The 21,181-nt window shown below is 40.6% G+C and overlaps 1 long non-coding RNA gene across 1 annotated transcript in view; it reads left to right on the top strand.

Moving 5' to 3' along the window:
- Nucleotides 1–21,181, top strand: part of LOC122225574 — a 40,249-nt gene extending 19,068 nt beyond the window's left edge. Inside the window, exon 3 of the long non-coding RNA XR_006205240.1 lies at nucleotides 20,657–21,181. This is a non-coding gene — a long non-coding RNA (uncharacterized LOC122225574). The remainder of the gene's footprint in view (nucleotides 1–20,656) is intronic.

The raw sequence follows: 21,181 nt of genomic DNA, 5'->3' as shown, positions 1-21,181 counted from the left end.
AGGACCCAATCCCAAGGTGCTTTAGCAGGGAAGGAGGTACCCGCAGGCCAGGAATGAAGGATTTGGCGGTGAGAGGGTATCCTTGGTCTGGGGCGAGGGGAGGAGAGGCCTACTTCACTTTGGAAAAAACAGATAGCTGAGAACTCAAGTGTCCACCCGCGGATGAGTGGATAAACCAATCGTGGTTTGCATAAACCATGGAATATTATTCAACCCTGAAAAGGAAAGGAATTCTAACACAGGCTGCGACATAGACGAACTTAAAGAAGTTATGCTAAGTGCAATAAGCCCATCACAGAAAGGAAATTACTGTATGATTTCACTCATAGGAAATATGTTTCACTCCTAGGAAATACCTAGCCTGGTCAGATTCATGGATACTGAAAAGTACAAATGGCAGTTGCCAGGGGTTTGGGAATAGGGAATGGGGAGCTGGTGTTTAATGGGTTCAGAGTTTCAGTTTTGGAAAATGAAAAAGTTCTAAAGACGGGTGGTGGTGATGGTTGCACAACAATGGGAATGTACTGAACTGTATCCTTCAAAATGATTAAAATGGTTCATTTCATGTCATGTGTATTTTACTCAATAAAAAAAGAGAAGGAAATTGGAAATGATCATGTCATCCTAAGACCAATGATGAAATAAAAGGAAGTGATATGGAAAAAAAAAAGAAAAAAAGAAAACCCAAACTGGTAGCTGAGAAAAGGCAACAGAGCCCTCCCTGTAAACCCATTTTGTTGATTTAGGGTGGTCCCCCCACCCCCTTATATAATGGTCCATATGAAATTGGGTGTAGTGTGGGAAGAAGATAAAAGGTGAGGGGCGCCTGGGTGGCTCAGTCGGTTGAGTGTCTGACTTTGGCTCAGGTCATGATCTCACGGCTCATGGGTTCGAGCCCTGTGTCGGGTTCTGTGCTGACAGCTCAGAGCCTGGAGCCTGCTTCGGATTCTGTGTCTCCCTCTCTGGTCACGCTCTGTCTCTTTCTCTCAAAAATAAATAAACATTAAAAAAAAATTAAAAAAAGAAAAGAAAAGGTGAGAGGAGAGAAAGTAGGCTAAGAAGGAAACATCTGGGAAGGGTGAACGTGTGCAGAGAGACAAGAATAAAGGTAGGAGGGAGGACAAGGAATAGGGAGAAAAGCTTCCCGTAAAGGCATGACAGCCAGGGGGGCAAAGGACAAAGGCAGGCCAGCCCCTGGTTGTCTTGGGCTCACCTCATACCCACACACAAGGACTCGGCACGTACCTCCCGCAGAGCTGTGCCACACAGCTGGATAGGGTCCAGGTAAAGTCAACGGAAGCCGTGTTTCTCTGAGCCTGCAGAACCCAATTCTGCAAATTGCGACAGATGAGTACAGTGTCCTTCCACTTGCAAGGTTGCGTGCAACCATAATGTTTCTCATATGGTGCGTCACTGTGGAGAGCTTATGGAAAATACACATGGACCTATCTCTGAACTCGGTCACTATCTCAAACTCACAAGGAAACGCATGGGAAGTGTGGCTTTGCTGTGCTCCATAGAAGAGAATTTTAAGAGAGATCCTTGATTTTTTTTAAAACACTTTTTTTTTTTTTTTAATAACACAGGCAGTCCTTCCTTATTTAAAGAAATTAGGAGCTAAAAGTTGGCAAAAAGAGGAAAATTAAAATCTCCCCAAACTCCACTCCCTAGAGATAACCACCATTATTGAATTGATCCACAGTTTATTAGAAATGTTTCCTCTTGATGTGCCTGGGTGGCTCAGTCAGTTGAGTGTCCAGCTTCAGCTCGGGTCATGATCTCCGGGTTCCTGAGTTCGAGCCCCACATGGGGCTCTGGGCTGACAGCTCAGAGCCTGGAGCCTGCTTCAGATTCTGTGTCTCCTTCTCTCTCTGCCCCTCCCCGCTTATACTCTGTCTCTCTGTCTCTCTCAAAAATAAATAAATGTTAAAAAAACTAAAAAAAAAAAATGTTTGCTTGTCTTGGGGAACACACGCAGAACAAGTTACTCACAATCTAAGGTTTTACTGTACTTCAGTTTCCATTTCCTGGCATCTCGAGTCTGGGCAGGTTTGTGACCGCTTCAACCCACAGGGTACAGTAGAGGTGATGCTATGTGATTTCCGAGATGGTCGTAAAAGGCCGTGCAACGTCTGCCTTGCATGTCACAATGCTTGCTCTTGGAGCCCCAAGTTGGCTCTTGGAGGTCTTACTGCTCTAACTAGTCTGCCAAGCTGTGAGGAAGCCCCAGCTACGTGGAGAGGTCGCTTGTAGGTGCGCTGTCATCGATGACAACTGAGTCACCACAGCAGACGCCAGACAGGGGCGGGAAGAAGCCTTCAGATGTTTCCACCTCCGGCCATTTGAGTTGCATTCTGCCAATCAGTTCTCACAGCTGGAGCTCCAGACGTCAATGATCAGAGACCAGTCGCCCTCTGGTCCCTGCCTTCAGCCTTGGCCAAATCCTTGACCCAGAATCTGTGAGTTCCGTCAGAAGGATGTGGTTTGATGCCACTGACCTTGGGGTGGTTCAGTGTACATTACAGATAACTGGGACACCCAGTGCTCACTTCGGCAGCACATATACAGATAACTGGAACACCCAGAAAGTCATTCAGTGCCCGCTCTCAGAGAAAACTGCCATTACCAGGGTCTTGTGTAGTCTATCAGGGGTATTTTATTAATATAAAATCACATATTTTTCCTTCAGATGTATTTTCAGTGCAAGGGGTTGCATACCCCGCACGTTGCCTTGCACTTGGACTTTTGTCATTTAACAACCTATCTTGAAGAGTCTTCAATTATATACAGAGAGCTTCTTCAGTCTTTTTTATAGACGTGTACTATTTTATTTTATTTTTCAAATGAGAAGGAATTTGTATTTCTATTTTTTTTTCTATGTATTTATTCAGCTTTATTGTATCAGAATTACAAACCTGCTGATCGGGCAAGTCCATACGTTATGCTGTGCTCACCACAAGTGTAGCTACTATCTGTCACCCTGAACACTATTACAATACCACTGACTACATTCCCTACGTTATGCCTTTCATCCCCGTGACTTACTCATTCCATGACTGGAAGCCTGTGTCTCCCAGTCTCCTTCACCCACTTTGCCCATCTCCCCTGTCCCGGTTGGCAACCACCAGCTGGTTTTCTGTATTTATGGGCCTGTTTCCACTTTGTTTGTTTGGTTTTTTTAGACTCCCCATACAAATGAAATCAGATGGTATCTTTCTTTATAATACTTTATGAATAAATATTCCATAATTTAAATAACTATCCCTATTTTGGTGGACATTTAGATTGTTTCCAGCCCTTTAATTTTGTAACCGGGTAGCAACTGCTGGGGTGGCGTTTGTAATTGTGACATTGACACATTGCTCTCCTTGGGGGTTATTCTGGTTTTCTTTCTTTCTTTATTTTCTTTTTATTAAAAAAAATTTTTTTAAGTAGGTTCCATGCCCAACATGGGGCTAGAACTCACGACCCTGAGATTAACCGACTGAACCAGCCAGGTACCCCCTAATTTTCTTTCTTAGTGGAAATGCCAGAGTATGGGTTTCCTGAGAAATATAATGTGCTGTCCAATTTTGTTATAAATATCTGCCAAACAAATTGATAGGAATGACATTACTACAACATAAATTATTTTATCATTTATTATGAGTAAAGTTGAACATCTTTTCATAGGATTAAGAGCCATCTGTATTCTTTTTTATGGTGAATGCTCTGTTAATATCCCATGACCATTTTCCTACTAGGCTATGATTTTTTTTTCTTTTTTAATTATTATTATTATTATTTAATTTAAATATTAGTTAACGTACAATGCAATATTGGTTTCAGGAGTAGAATTCAGTGATTCATTCCTTACATACAACATCCTTGTGCTCAACACAAGTGCCCTCCTTAGTACCCATCACCCCTCTAGCTCATCTCCCACTGTCTTCCCTCCATCAACCCTCAGTTTGTTCTCTATCGTGAAGAGTGCCTTGCAGTTTGTTTCCCTCTCTTCTCTTTTTTCCCACCCTTCCTCTGTTTTCATCTGTGTTGTTTCTTAAATTCTACCTATGAGGGGGCGCTTGGGTGGCTCAGCTGGTTGGGCATCCGACTTCAGCTCAGGGCATGATCTCACAGTCCGTGAGTTCAAGCCCCGCGTCAGGCTCTGTGCTGGCAGCTCAGAGCCTGGAGGCTGCTTCGGATTCTGTGTCTCCCTCTCTCTCTGCCCCTCCCCTGCTCACACTCTGTCTCTCTCTGTCTCAAAAATAAATTAAAAAAATTAAAAAAAAATTCTACCTATGAGTAAAATCATATGGTATTTGTCTTTCTCTAATGGACTTATTTCACTTAGCATGATAACCCTAGTTCCATCCACATCATTGCAAATGGCAAGATTTCATTCTTTTTGATGGCTGAGTAATATTCCAGTGTGTGTGTGTGTGTGTGTGTGTGTGTGTGTGTGTGACATCTTCTTTATCCATTCATCAGTTGATGGTCATTTGGGCTCTTTCCATAGTTTGGCTCTTGTTAATGCTGCTATACACATTGGAGTACATGTGCCCTTTTGAATCAGTATTTTGCTTATCCTTTGGATAAAAACCTAATAGTGCAATTGCTGGATTGTAAGGTAGTTCTATTTTTAGTTTTTTGAGAAACCTCTATACTGTTCTCCAGAGTGGCTGCACCCACCAACAGTGTGGGAGGGTTCCCCTTTCCCTGCATCCTCACCAACAGCTGCTGTTTCTTGTGGTGTTAGTTTTAAACATTCTGACAGGTGTGAGGTGATATCTCATTGTGGTTTTGATTTGTATTTCCCTAATGATGAGTGATGTTGAGCGTCTTTTCATGTGTCTGTTAGCCATGTAGATGTTTCTTTAGAAAAGTTCTATTCATGTCCTCTGCCCATTTCTTAGCTGGATTGTTTGTTTTTTGGGTGTTGAGTTTGATAAGTTCTTTATGGATTTTATATACTAACCCTTTATCGGATATGTCATTTGCAAATACCTTCTCCCATTCTGTAGGCTGCCTTCTGGTTTTGTTGATTGTTTCCTTTGCTGTGCAGAAGCTTTTTGTCTTGATGAAGTCTCAATAGTTCATGGGCTATCGTCTTTTTACTTTTTTTATTAAAAAAATTTTTAATGTTTATTTATGAGAGGGAAAAAGAGAGAGACAGTGGGAGAGGGGCAGAAAGAGAGGGAGACACAGAATCTGAAACAGGCTCCAGGCTCTGAGCTGTCAGCACAGAGCCCAGTGTGGGTCTTGAACCCACGAACTGTGAGATTATGACCTGAGCCAAAGTCCGACATTTAACCGACTGAGCCACCCAGGTGCCCTTTTTACTTTTTATTTGGTGAGCTCTGCATATAGTAAAGATATTAACCCTTTGGCTATGATGCAAACTTAAAATATCTGTTTTTTTTTTTTCCTTTTGATATCTTTTTTGGGGGCATACATTTTTTAAAAATTTTAAACGTGGTCAAATTGCTCAGTCTTTTCCTTCAAGGTTTCTGAGTTTTATGGCATTCTCAGCATGTCAGTTAGGATTGCAAGTATCATACAACTGTAAGAAACAGTCTATACATGGTCTATACAAAGTCTGTACATAGTAGCTCAAGTAAATTGGATTTTTTCTGCCTCTTACTGAAAACTCTAGAGATAGGCGGCTGTTAGCATTGATTCAGTGGTTCAACCAGGTCAGGGTCAATGTCCCTTATTCTACTCTCTTAGCCTTTCCTTTCTGGTCCTAAGATGCTTTCTTTAGGACTAGGCTTCGAAAGGGGATGGGGGTGTCAGTATGTTTGTCCATTTTTATTGGGCAAGCTAAGAAGTTGTTCCAGGAAATTTTCACTTGAGTTTCATTGACCAAGTCACATTGCCACCATAGCTGCAAAGGCTGCAAACGTGGAAAGCGACCCTGCCATCATGACCCGTTTCTTGGGGTTGGAGTCTACTGCTCCCCTGAACAGAACTGGGGTTTTATTTAGCAGGGAAGAAACGGGGAAGTGGGTATTGACTATAATGGACAGAAAGCTTAGCATCTGGCACACTCAACAGGGTTTCCTCCCCTACAAGATTATAAAAATAATTTCCTCATGTTTTCTTCTAACACTTCTAAGACTTATTTTTTTCCCCACATTTCAACCTTTCACTTAACTTTGTTTTTATTTTATTATGAATTCTGGAATGCATATATAATTTTTTTCCCGAGGCGACAACCTAGTTGTTGTAACACTGTTGAAGCATTCATCTGATCTTCACTGATTTAAAATTCTACCTTTATGGCATCCAAAATTCCCGTATGAATTTGAGTCGACTTCCTGATTTTCTATTCTTCAGATGTACTGCTGTATTCATGAACTAGCGCCATACTGTCTTAATTAGTTAAAATTTGGCAAAATGGGCTTCTTTCACTATTCTCCCCCCAGAATTGTCCTGACAAGTAAAAAGAAATTTTTTTTTAAATTTTATTTATTTTGAGAGAGACAGCATGAGCAGGGGAGGGGCAGAGAGAGAAGGAGAGAGAGAATCCCAAGCAGGCTCCACACTGCCAGGGCAGAGCCGGATGCAGGGCTCAAACTCACAAACCGTGAGATCATGACCTGAGCCGAAACCAAGGGTGAGACGCTTAACCGACTGAACCACCTAGGCACCCCCTGATAATTCTTGCATGTTTATTCTGTGAATAAACTTTAGAATCACTTTGTCTACTTAAAAAAAAAATTCTGTTCATATTTTATAAGGATGGCATACATTTTAGATTAATTTAGAAAGAATTAACACCTTTGTGATGTTGAGTCTTCCTGTATAAGAATAGATATGATTTTTTCATTTAAGATTTTTTTGGGATTCCCTCAGTAACATTTTACAATTTCTTGCATATTTTTTTAGAATTACTCTTATGTGTTTCATCGTTTATTCTCATTATCAATGGGATCGTTTGTTTCATTATAAATTCTAAGCAGACGTTGTTTACATACATGAAGACTTTTGATTTTTCAGTATTAATTTTGTACCCAGAAAACTTCAATTTCTTATTATTTATAATAATTTATTTTATAATTATATATATAAATATATATATAAATATATATTTATATATATTTATATAATATTATATATTATATAAATTTATATAATATAATATTTATTATAATTTATAATAATTTTTAGTGGATTGTTGTGGGTTCTCCAGGTAAATATCATAGTATCACCAAATGTTGCCCTTTTCTTCTTGTTGCTTAAGTCTATTTACAGAATAATATTAAATAGAAATAGAAATGGTGGGGGCGCCTGGGTGGTTAAGTGTCCGACTCATGGTTTTTGGCTCAGGTCATGATCTCACAGTTTCGTAAGGTGGAGCCCCATGTTTGGCTCTGTGCTGGCAATGCAGAGCCTACTTTTGGGGCTCTTTCCCTCTCTCTCTGAGCGCCCCTCCCCCACTTGTGCTGTCTCTCTCAAAATAAATAAATAAACTTAAAAAAAGAAAAGAAAGAAATGGAAATGGTGATAGTTGACAGCCTTTTCTTATTCATGAATTAAGCAGAGAACGTACATAAATATATATATTCCTTGATGTATGTCTGTGCGTATGCATATGTAATGGTCTCGAGGAAGAATCCATATATCATTATAAGTGTTTTTGACGGATGCCTTTTTAGAAACCGTATTTTGAAAAATAGAATTAGGATATAAGCTCCTGAATTTTAGATTTATTCACCAGATGGGATATATTCAAGCAGTACAGAAGAGAGGTTAGTGAAGAAAAGATATCTTCTTCAGACAGTAGTGTTTATTAAGCTTACGAGGGTCAGGGGAATGTTTTCAGGATGGAATGTGTTGCAGTAAAACCCATTTTTATTTACTGGCAAATGGGATTCATTTCTGCGTTGCCCAGATACTTAATTGTCAGACTGAATCACTGCTCATAATTGAAGGTTAAATTCAACGTGATATCTTTTGAAATGACCCCACGTTCTTCCATATATGTGAGGTGCTCAGATCCTCCTGGAAAGAAAACATTTTTTATAAAAGAATGTTCACCCAAAGGATACAAAAATCTTAACTCAAAGGGATACATGTATGGGGTGCCTGGGTAGCTCAGTTGGTTAAGTGACTCTTCATTTCCACTCAGGTCATGATCTCACAGTTCGTGAGGTTGAGTCACATGTCAGTCTGAGTGCTCACAGCCTGGAGCTTGCTTGGGATTCTCTCCCTCTCTCTCTGCCCCTCCCCCACCCCCACACTCATTCTCTCGCTCTCTCTTTCAAAATAAATAAATAAACTTAAAAACAACAACCACAAATCCCCAAAATGAAACCAAAACAAAACAAAAAACAAACAACCCCGCCCCCCCACAAAACCACAAAGGGATACATGTACCCTGAGGTTTATAGTAGCATTATCTATGCTAGTTAAATTATGGAAATTATAAATAGTCAAATTATGGAAACAGTCCATATGTCCATCAGTGTTAAAGACAAATACCATGTGATTTCACTCACATGTGGAATTTAAGAAACCAAACAAACATAGGAAAGGAAGAAGAGAGAGGGAAGCAACCGAGTAACGGATTTTTAACTGTGGAGAACAGACTGATGGTTACGGGAGGGGTGTGGGTGGGCGGATGCTTGAAATAGGTGATGGGGATTAAGGAGGGCACTTGTGATGAGCACCTGGTGATGTATGAAAGTGTTGAATAACTAAATTGTACACCTGAAACTAGTATTACACTGTATGTTAAATAACTGGAATTTAAATAAAAACTTAAAGAAAAAGAAAGTAATGTTTCCATTCTTGTTTGCGTTTTTGTTGGCATCCTTACCTTAAAATCTGTAGAACCTTTGTAAAGCTTCCTTTTTGATATGAAAACCAATAAAACTTAAAAAAAAATTTTAACGTTTATTTATTTTTGAGAGACAGAGAGAGACAGAGCACAAGCAAGGGAGGGGCAGGGAAAGAGAGAGGCACAGAATCTGAAGCAGGCTCCAGGCTCCGAGCTGTCAGCACAGAGCCCGATGCGGAGCTCAAACTCACGAGCTATGAGATCATGACCTGAGCTGAAGTCGGACGCTCAACCGACTGAGCTACCCAGGTGCCCCAGAACTTTCGATGTGGAATTAATGAAGGAGAAGAATGTAGAGAATGTAAAGGAAAAAAAATGTTTTGGCATCTGGGGAAAGGCACGATAATGCTGCCTGAAGACTTGGGCCTCTGCATGATGGTTTCACGTTTGCAAAATCAATGTGCACTGTTATTACTCTACTATTTACAAAGAGGCTGAGTTCATGCTAAACCCCCCCGGTTGTGCTTTGCCACTTGGGATGCTGACATAGGTTTTTATGTTATTTGCTACTTCCTGGAGTGAGCTTTTAATGGGCTTGAAACAAACAGCTGCAGCAAAGAATGAAGAATGAACCACTTTGAGTGAAATGTGCACAGGTGTCAAAGATGGGAAAGGTGCACCCAAGGGAGTTAGTGTTGATAAGGATCACACATGCTTTACTGTCACTCAAGCTCTCCAGGGAGTTCAAAGGATGTTACCAGACCGTCTGATTACCTCTCCCAGCAACTCTGGGCCATAGGTAGTGAGTAGAAAGGAAGCTCTCATCTGTGGTAGTTAAATGCTGGACGTAGAACAATGAGAGCCCTGTTCTTCTAGCATTCCCCAGATACTGTACAATGGAAATCCCAGTCTCCTCTGAATTCCCTCTCCAGGTGAGGTGACACCGGCCACGACTCCTCTTGCCCTCCCCTCAGTGGAGTCAGCTTTGGTTTCCCTCTTGTGTTAGAGAAAGTGAATCCCACACTCTTTTTCATCACAATGGACAAGACTGGCTTTGTGGATTCAGCCATCTCTCCAGTGCCTCTCTTGATGAAGGGTGAAAAGCGATAAGTTAGAAACTGGACCCACTGAGCTGGCTTGGCTACTAATCAATGACCCCAGGCCAACAAGTCTTATCAACTTTCATTAGATCGATTCTAATCCTGAATGGGATAATTCTTCCTGAGCTATGGTCCTTCCCCTATCTCTAGATGCAAAGAAACATTGAAAAGTAAACTGCAGGTGTCTGGGTAGGAGATTTGGGGAGGAATGTGTCACTGATAGATACAGGTTTTGGTGACTGTTAATAGTGACATCTATTATACAGTCTTAAATCTACCTGAGGTAGCTCAGGTTCCTTATTTTTGTAAAAGTAAAGTGAGCAAAAAGGGAAAGGAAGGGGAGAAATTCCCAGGAATTTAGTTTTTGAAGAAGAGAGATGCACTTAGTATTTTCCTGCTAATTACAGTTGTAATTATTATAGTTGTATCAGAGAGTGTCCCACATCTTGAGATGAGGATTTTCAGTAGTGTGGCTGCCCAGATCATGCCTTTGAATCTAGAGCTTCTGAGAGTGAGTAGTTCACTCCACAGAAGGGATACAAAGTCCCTTTCAGGGCTTCTTATCCATTTGTTTTAAAATGAGTGTAAAATATAGTTCCTGTGGACATTGCAACTTATTCCCACTTACTTAGATGGTGTTGGGTATGAAAGAGAAAAGATGGAAGGGAATGGAAGGGATAAGGAAGAGAAAGAAGTTCTAGAAACAGCAGAATCACCGAAGTATAATGCAATCTGGAGTCCTCTTGTGGGGGGTGGGGGAATCAATAACACATATATTTTTGGAGTCAGCAAAAATTTAAATATGGTACATTTAGTAAGCCAAGGAATTGTAACAGCAGTAAAGCTTCTATACAAAAAATAAATTTTAAATAAATTTTAAAAAGTCATTCAGCCAACACAATAATGAAGAAGAAGAAGAAAGCTGGAAGACTGACATTACCTGACTTCAAGACTTACTATAAAGCTACAGTAACCAAGAGAGTGTGATATTGGCAAGAGAATAGACAAATAGGTCAATGGAACAGAATAGAGAGCCCCCAAACAGATCCACATAATATAGCTGACTGATCTTTACAAAGGAGCAGTGGTAATTAATGGGGCAAAGATAATCTTTTCAACAAATATTGCTGGAACGACTGGACATCCACATCCAAAAAAATTGAATGTAAACAAAGTTACATGCTTCACAAAAGTTAACTCAAACACACCTAATTGTGAAATGCAAAACTATAGAACTTCAAGAAGACAGCACAGGAAAAGACCTAATGCAGGAGGACCTTGGGTTTGGTGATGACCTTTTAGATACAACACCATGAAAACAAGAATTGAGAAGCTGGACTTCTTAAAATGAAAACATTTTGCTCTGAAATAATCCTAAAGTTTGTATGGAAGCACAAAAGACCCCAAATAGCCAAATAAATCTTGAAAAAGAACAAAACTGGTCATCACAGCCCCAGGTATCAAAGTACACTACAAAGCTGTAGTAATCTAAATAATATGGTACTGGCACAAAAATGGACACATAGATCAATGGAACAGAATAGAGAGCCCAGAAACAAACCCACGATACTATGGTCAATTAATCTGTGACAATGGAGTCAAGAAGATACAATGGTGAAAAGACAGCCTCTTCAACAAATGGTGTTGGGAAAACTGGGTAGCTACATGCAAAAGAATAAAACTGAACCACTTGCTCATACCATACCCCAAAGTAAAGTCAAGTGAATTAAAGGCCTAAAGGTGAGACTTGAAACCATAAAAATCCCAGAAGAGAATATAGGCAGTAATTTCTGTGACATCAGCTGTAGCAACATTTTTCTAGATATGCATCCTGAGGGAAGGGAAAACAAAAGCAAAAATAAACTATTGGGACCACATCAAAATGAAAAGCTTCTGCACAGCAAAGGAAACAGTCAACAAACTAAAAGGCAACCAATGGAATGGGAGAAGATAATTGCAAATGACATGTCAGATAAAGGGTTAGTATCCAAAATCTATAAAGAACTTACCAAACTCAAGGCCCCAAAACCAAATAATCCAGTGAAGAAATGAGCAGGAGACACGAATAAACACTTTTCCAAAGAAGACATTCAGATGGCTAATACACACATGAAAAGATACTCTACGTCATTCATCATCGGGGAAATACAAATCAAAACCACAATGAGATACCATCTCACACCAGTCAGAATGGATAAAATGAACAACTCAGGAAACAGCAGATGTTGGTGAGGATGTGGAGAAACGGGAACCCTCTTGCACTGTTGGTGGGAATGCAAACTGGTGCAGCCGCTCTGGAAAACAGTGTGAAGCTTCCTCAAAAAGTTAAAAATAGAACTACCCTATGACCCAGCAATTGCTCTACTTGGAATTTATCCAAAGGTTACAAAAATGCCTATTTGAAGGGGCACAGGCACCCCAGTGTTTATAGCAGTGCTATACAATGGAATACTACTTGGTAATTAAAAAGAATGACATCTTGCCATTTGCAACAACATGGATGGAACTGGAGGGTATTATGCTAAGCAAAATAAGTCAGGCAGAGAAAGACAGATATCATATGATTTTACTCATATGTGGAATTTGAGAAACTTAACAGACAGAACATAGGGGAAGGGAAGAAAAAATAAGATAGAAACAGACAAACTATAAGAGGCTCTTAAATACAGAGAACAAACTGAGGGTTGATGGGAGGGGGTAGTAGGGGGGGTGGGTTAAATGGGTGATGGGCATTAAGAAGGGCACTTTTCGGGATGAGCACTGGGTGTCATATTTAAGAAATGAGTCACTGGGTTCTACCCCTGGAGCCAAGACTACAGTGTATGTTAACTAGCTTGAGAATAGAAATAATAATTATTAAAAAATAAAATAAATATATTAAAACAAGAAACAAAAATGTCATTCAGGACTTAAAATAGTAATTTCAGGAAATTTTATTCATATCATCAATATGTATGACATGAATTATTTACTTATTAAACAGAATTTTGAATTCTAAAAATATTGAAAATAGGATGTTTGGGGATTTTGCTGAAACTTCTAGTTTTGGGTTTCACTAGGGTTACAGAGAATCAAGTAGAAATCTTACAGATATGCATCAGGGAAGAGAGTAAGAATATTCTCTTGAATTAGTTTCCTATTTACCTAGAGAATATATGTTTCCTTTTTAGAAGAAAGAAGCATCTTCTGTGATCTACTTCCTAGATTCCCCCTCTGTTCAGATTTATATTTAGGCTAAGGTGAGAATAGGCTGGCTACCCTGAGAGCTAAGCTTTAATTGGTGATTTGTATAAAGGAGCAAAGCCCTTGCATAACTATCAGAAGACGAAGAAGCTATTGTACAAAACTCCACAGGGACTGTGTTTTAGATACAGCTCATTCTGACATTTTTTTATTGCCTAGGGAGTGTCTCAGCTGAGACACGCCTTAGGCTGAATAACTGTAGTTGGGGCTAGGAATGTTGGCTCATTGACAAGGGTTGAGCTTGGCAGAGGCTGGAGGTCAAGCCACCCCCCACAAAAAGACTGATTGTAAGGAGTCAGACTCCAGAAGCAAGAGGAGGAGAAAGGTGGACTCCAAAAGAAGAGTCTAGTACTCTAGTACTATGAGTACTACTCATAGTAAAACCAATATGTCAGTTTCAGAGATGGGGACTGGCCATAGTACAGATGTTTCTTCTTCAGAACTGGATAGATTGTTGCCACCTGAGCTGGGTTCTGTCATGGCATTTGCACCTGTTACTCTACATGTTTCTAAGGGGAAGAAGGATTTAGTTTATGACTGGGGAAAATAAGATGGCTGTGGGGATATAGAGTCTACCTCTCTAGTAGGACTGACTTTAGTCATTGCTAAACCAGTCAGTCTAATGGCCAACTTGACTGGGTGGGGGGGGGGGGGGGACAATCCGGAGGAGGTCAAAATGTCTTAGAATGCATTGTCAGCTCTTTTTGCCTTTTCTTAAGTACCACATTGGTGAAACTTGCCAGTGGAAAGCCCAGGGGCTCTTAGATGGATCAAGGAATGATAAAAGTGCCCTTTAAAAGCAGTGGGTTTACATTTGATCTCTTCAATCTATTGAATATTTACTAATTCATTAAGAGAAGGTCTTGGGTCTGATGGAATCTCTTTACTTCAGCTTCCCATGTCCTCACACTACTGATTGTTCCCTTCCTCCAACCAGACATGACTGCCTTGGAAACAGGACCTCAGCAGTCGTCCTGTGGTGATGTGGAAACGCCTAAGCTTTTTGGGAGCTCCACCCAGCTTTCCCTTGAGGCACTCCCTCCTCCCCAGCTCTTTCCATCTGATGTGAGTTCTCTCCTATTGCTCACAGATACCAGCTTGCCATTCTCATTCTGGACTTGGTGATTTGGATGATCAGATTAGCCTTTCTGTACCAGTCCATTCCCCCTGAGCTCCCACTGGGACAACCAGGTCTTGATCCCTCTTCCCTGAGAATACTTTTTTTTTTTTAACGTTTATTTATTTTTGAGACAGAGAGAGAGCATGAACGGGGGAGGGGCAGAGAGAGAGGGAGACACAGAATCAGAAGCAGGCTCCAGGCTCTGAGCCCTCAGCCCAGAGCCCGACGCGGGGCTCGAACTCACGGACCGTGAGATCGTGACCTGAGCTGAAGTCGGACGCTTAACCGACTGAGCCACCCAGGTGCCCCTGAGAATACTTTTCTAGATGAGTCAGTCACGGTTCTGCCTTCCTGGAGCTTAAGAAATCTGGGGTGGGATGGAGAGCAGCAGAGAAATACATAAATAAGTTAGATGTTAGAATCCAAACAATCATAATTGGCAACCAGTATATTCATAGAAATAAGTTGTCAAGCAGTCAATCAATCACTATTTATCAGAGCTGATTTTGGGCTAACAGTTTGGAATTTAGTTTCTAGGCATGTTCAAAAAAGATAGTCTTCTCTTTTTCTGGCGGATGCACTTTTATGCAGTATCCAATATAGTGGAAGGACCTCTAAGAAAAAATGGAACGATAGGTTTTTGTGAGGTAATACACACCTTATCCTGGTATCAGACTCTCGTGATGAATGCCTTAGCTATGTCAGATGCTCCCAAGTCACTCCATTATTTTCCCCTCTGCTACAGTATTGAGCATAGGGGAGCTAGGCAAGGAGGGTTCACAAAGCATCACTGTGCTTTATTTAGTTGTGAAACAGACGAACAGAACTCCTGTTTCTGAGTAGAAAAGTCTGATTCTGTCTTTGGATGCTATCTGTCTGACGCTGAATTTTGAGCTCCCAAGATGTGATGTCAAGTGTTAGATGGCATTGGAATGAACTGCATGATACTTAGATGGACCAAGGAGTGACAGAGATGTCCTGTCAAAGCCGTAGGTTTTCATTTGATTAATTCAAGCTAATGGGTTTTTTAATGAAGTTGTGAAGAGAAGGTCTGAGGTTCCATGAGATCCTTGGTTGGGTAGGAGCAGCTAAGATTTGTAAAAGGAAAAGATCATTTAGAGGATATAAAAAGGACTGACCAAAGGCAATTCGAACTCTATTTGGGAACAAATAAAATTTGTTTTAAGCCCTTGATTGATACTTGCCCCTCATGGTATGCTTCAGAATCTGGTTGATTTATCGCATAAGTAAATGTGTAACTCATTGAGATTTTATATTGAGGGCACTGTTTCCCATCATACCTCTCTGTACTCCTGAAAGACTGGTAATCCTAGAATATAGAAAAAACTCTTTATTCTACAAACAAACAACAAAAAATGTTTAAATTCCTGCTACTTTTCAAATGCCATAGTACCAAGTATTATTTCCTTTAGTCATTGCACAACAGCTAAAGGAATTAGATAGTACCACTATTTTACAGGGAGGTAAATGGCCAACACAAACCCCAAAAAGGAGAGGTGGTAGGACCATTCAGGGTGAGATTGTGGGCTGCGGGTGAGGAAAGGGGCACAATAGGTTCTAAAGACCAAACTTACCTATTTATACGTTTGTATATAAACCTGAAAGCTGAGTATTTCCATGATTATAAGTGCTGCCCACTATAAACTTACATTCCATCTCAGGTACAAATTTTCCAGGATTATGAAAAGCAACAATAAATTATTTTGCCAGTTTTCAAGATGTGATGCTTTGGGCTATTTAGTAATACCTCCAAGGGCCTGAATAAGTGTTATTACTATTTGCTGGATTTGGGAGTTTCATGTCTATTTGATGAGTGACATTGTACCATAATTTCCATTTTTGTATTGTCCTATATAGTTTTGGTATCAAGGTTGTGTTGGTCTTTTGAGTTAGGAAAGGGGTGCTTCTGTTTTTACTTTATGGACAATTTTATATAAGATTGGATATTATGTTCCTTGAAAGTTTGGTAGAATTCTCCCATAAGATTTAGTGCTTGTCTCCCTTATGCTGGGCTGCACCACTCTCAGTTCCTTAAAAACTCCAGAGTTTTTCATCCTTGAGTGCCTTTGCACATACTGTTTCCCTGACCTCCCCACTCACCCTGCATAGGCTTTTCCCAAATGTCATATCCTCTGAAGTCCTTCACTGATAATAGTAACTCAGGCAAGTTTTCTCTATTCTTTGTTTTTCTCCATCTCAGCATCATGAGGATTTTCTTGATAATAATGATCATGACTTATAGCTGGCTTAGTGACTTGTTGGCTTATTTGTTTTATGAATATGAGTGAAGGGGCTGTGTTTATATTACTCACCCAACACTTAGCTCAGTGCTTGGCATACAGTGAGAACTTAATGCGTATCTATTAAACACATGGCTGATCATCCCCTAGTCACTTAATTATACTCAAAGCTGGAGAGTTGACACAATTCAGTGTTCTCAAGTTTCTCTTCTAGTTGAAGAGTCTATTCTTTTTTTAAAAAATTTACATTTTATCTTTCCTAGTGCAAACTCAGGAAGTTAAGTATGCTTAAGTTATCTTAAATTATTTTTAAGATAAATTAGAGGGAATTGGGGAAAATGGCTGTAATACTTCATCTTGTCCTCCCTTTGACTTCTTTGACTCTTTAGGTTCTATTGTCAGCAAACTAATGACTATTTCCAAAGGCTCGCATTTTATCTCCAGTAATACTTCTGTGCCTTGAAGTCTACTTTGTTTAACATTAATATAGCCATGTCAGCTTTCTTATGCTTGCTGTTTGCATGGCATATTTTTCTATCCATTTCTTTTAACTTATCTGTATCTTTATATTTATATTTTATAGATAGCATATACTTGGATATTGCTTTTTATCCATTCTGACAATCTCTGTTATGTATCTGGGGTGTTTAGTCCTTTTACATTTAATGTAATTATTAATTTGATTGCATTTAGGTTTATGTTTTCTTCTTTGTTTTCTACTGTTCCCATATGTTCCCCCCCACCCCGTTACTCCTGGTTTCTTTGGGTTAATTGAATATTTTTCATAATTCCATGTTAATTTATCTGCTAGCCTTTTGGCATTTTTAATAGTGATTGCTTAAACATTATAACATATATTCCTAACTTTTCAGAGTCTTAGAGCTAATATTGTATTACTTCATGTAAAATGTAAGAACCTAGTAACCATTTAGGCTCACTTACCACTTCCTACTGTCATTTATGTCCTTGTTGTGATATGTATTACATTTCTGTATGTTATTACCCCCCACCAAACTACAATGCTATAACTTTTGTCCTAATCTAATTTTACTTAAGCTTATGTGATTTTAATCACTAGTCTATCTAGCAGTTTCTGGGACAAGAGTGAAAACCACGGCTTAGTTTATAGCCTTAGTGAATTCCTTGTTTCTGAAACTGCCCGTGTGTATTTATAAATCGCTGAGAAGCCTACAGGAAGCCACTTTATTGGAACATCCAATTGCAGCCTTTCACCTAATAAACTAGGTTTATTCATCCTCTTTTTAAACCAGAATTGCAGTGAACATCCAAACCTCCTTCCTCTCACACAAACCAATTCCTTGTATTTCTTCATGCAAAATCAAATATTTATGGCATGCATTTTATTGTAAAACTTTGGTATGAAGCTGCCCATAAAATTAATCTTTTTTGTGTTTCTTGCATTTCCTTCTGAGACAGTATTCTTATGCCTTTTCTGATTTTGGGGTCTGTTTTTCCTAAGACTTAAATTCTTAAGACATGGTACTTTTCATGTCTGAATGTGTGAACACTTTCCTTTCTTCTTCTTTTTGCCTTCATATTTACCCTGATTATTGGTAACTTTTGAGGACTGTTTTTTTATTCTTCCTCTGATTCCTTGCTGAGGTATTTTCCTGACTCTGTGCTAAAGCCAGTGAACCATACAGAAGCATGCTAGCTATGTCTCTGCGTAGCTCTGTGACTTTGGGTCAATCAGGCAATTCCTTTGAGCTCCAATTTACTTGAAATGATTTAAGACTTCTTCTAGTTCTAATATTCTGCGTTCCTGACTTGAGCTGCCCTAGCAATATTATCACTTGTTCAAACGCACAGGGGCATGCACACACGTACACACACACACACACACACATACACACACCTGAAAGTACCTGCAAACACATGTAGCTGTCTTCTATCATTATCCTCTGATACTTCTGCTTTTGGTCATCCTCACTCTTAATGTTTATTTATTTTTGAGAGAGAGAGAGAGAGAGGGAGAGAGAGGGAGGGAGAGGGTGAGAGAGCGCCAGAGTGTGAGTAGGGGAAGGGCAGAGAGAGAGAGGGAGACACAGAATCTAAAGCACGCTCTAGGCTCTGAGCTGTCAGCAGAGAGACCGATGCGGGGCTCAAACTCATGGACCACGAGATCATGACGTGAGCTGAAGTTGGACGTTTAACCGACCATGCGACCCAGGCGCCCCTCATCCTCACTCTTAGAAGCTGCTGCTGGATACCTCCTGATTTTCAGCCCATATCTGGCTGCCTGGTCCTTGCCTTGCAAATACCCTCAGTGTTTATATTCTTGAATCCGGCTTCTACTCATTTCAGCTAACTGGGAATCTGCACAACTCTGCTCCTGGCCTTGTACTCTGCCTCTGCCTGCTGAGTTCACCAGAGTTTTCCTCCTTAGTCTGTCTCTTCACCAGACCCTCTCCTTTGATGTGGCCTCACCTGGGCTGGTGGACTGCCATTCTGCCATGACCCTGGCCCTTCTTATTATATGAATGAACTGGACCGCATTCTTGTGGGTGACAGCATTTCAGAGAAAAGGCCATGGAAAAAGTAGGAAAAATTTATGAAGTCAGTAAAGAAGAGAGGTGGAGCTTGCCCAAAGTGAAATTGTAACTTAGGGGAAGTTTATTTTCAGTATCCTTCCATCTCTATGTCAGGTACAAATTCTTCTCTTTGGCACCCCACATTTCAAGATACCCAGGGCTCTCCCTGCTGCCTTAGGACACACCAGTGGCACCCTCCCCTGGTTCTCAGGAATCCAAATTCCAGATCACTGCCAGCTTCAGCCCTTCTCTCTAGCCAGAGTTATTTGTCCTGTGTCCACTCCATCAGAGCCCTGTCCTGTAATAGCCAAATGAAGAAACATTGGTATCAAAGGCTGACAGTGGTTTGAAGAGTTTCCTTTCCTGGATAACATGAAGAAAAGAAGAAGAAGACGAAGACGAAGACAACGAAGAAGAAGACGAAGACGAAGAAGAAGAAGAAGAAAGAAAGAAAGAAATCAGAAAACCTTGTTTTGAAATCCAGTTCTCTTCCTATCTGTGTGAACTTAACCAACTAACTTACCCTCTCTTGAGTCTCAGTTTCCACATTAAAATGGGAGAGAAAATATTTTTTCATGGTGTTGTAAAAATTTATAGCTAGAGTGTATGCAGGGACTCCTTGTAAGTACTGTGTAAGAATAAAGATTTTTATGCAGGATTCAAAAATGCTTCTCAGCCTCACCATATACATCATGAATCTGGACAGAGGTCATTTCACTTGGCAAAGGACAGATCTAGACAGCCCCTAAGTTCCTTCTTTAAATTTTTTTCCCCTTGAATAATGAAGGGGGGGAAAGGACAAAATATGAAGACAGAAGCTAGGTAAGATTTAGTAAGTAGAAAATAAGATTATTGGACAGGGGATTCCCTATCCACCCTTGCATTCACTTTCCGAAGAAAGGACCCACCCAACTGAATGATAATGTAAACTATTGAACATCTGTAATGTGCCAGGCACTTTATATACATTATCTCTACTTTTCAAAGAAACCCTTCAGAATGGTAGAGAAGGAAATGGCTACTCAAAGAACATGAGTTTCCTTTTATTTTACTTATTTTATTTTACTTTTTAAAGTTTATTTATTTTTATTAAACTTTTTTTAATTTTTAATTATTTTTGAGACAGAGAGAGAGAGACAGACAGAGAGTGACTGGGAGGGGGCAGAGAGAGAGGAAGACTCAGAATCCGAAGCGGGCTCCAGACTCTGAGCTATCAGCACAGAGCCCGATGTGCGCTCGAACTCACAAGCCACGAGATCATGACCTGAGCCAAAGTCAGATGCTTAACCAACTGAGCCACCCAGGCACCCCAAAGTTATTTATTTTTGAGAGAGAGAGTGAGAGAGAGCACACGCAAGCACCGGAGAGGCAGAGAGAGAGAGAATCCCAAGCAGGTGCCATGCCGTAAGGGCGGAGCCTGACATGGGGCTCTAACCCACGAACTGTGGGATCATGACTTGAGCCAAAACCAAGAGTTGGCCGCTAAACCAACTGAGCCACCCAGGGGCCCCTATTTTATTTTTATTTTATTTGTAACGTCCCATCACTGGTGGGAGGTAGAGCTAGGTTCCAACCCCAGTTCTGTCTGATACCAAAGCCTGTGCTCTTTTCACCAGACCACCCTGTTTCACTTCTCTGAGGAAGCTTACTGATCCATCTCAGAAGCCACACACGACCTGGGGCGCCTGGATCTTCTTCAAAATACGTTCAGAAAACAAAAAGCAGGCATGTTTCAAAATAATTGGGGGTTGACTGGCCCGGCGGCCCTTGGGCTAGACCTGTTCTAACCGCACCGTGGCCCGGGCAGCCTCCCAGACCTGGGAGCCTCTGTGGGGCACCTGGTAGGGAATGTTCTCTGGCAAGTCTGAGCCCATCCGAAGGTTGGCACCCAAAACTATAACGTGAGGGAGGCTGAAGGAGTAGCTACATCACGACACTGTGCAATTATTTCACTTTGGTGTAATTCCTGCTGGACCGCTGGTTAAGCCTCACTACATGTCTGAAACCGAAGAAGGCTTTGCAGGTAAGTGTAGACCAGCACCGGGAGCTTCTTCATGGCAAATGTCTCAAGCCGAGTGGGTCGGCCATGTCGAATTTGACTCTGAGTCCACACCTTTCACGGAAAAGAATTCAGTGGGGGG

Source organism: Panthera leo, chromosome B4 (genome assembly GCF_018350215.1).
Source record: "Panthera leo isolate Ple1 chromosome B4, P.leo_Ple1_pat1.1, whole genome shotgun sequence".
Lineage (NCBI taxonomy): Eukaryota > Metazoa > Chordata > Mammalia > Carnivora > Felidae > Panthera > Panthera leo.
This window is presented reverse-complemented; position numbering and strand designations above follow the sequence as displayed.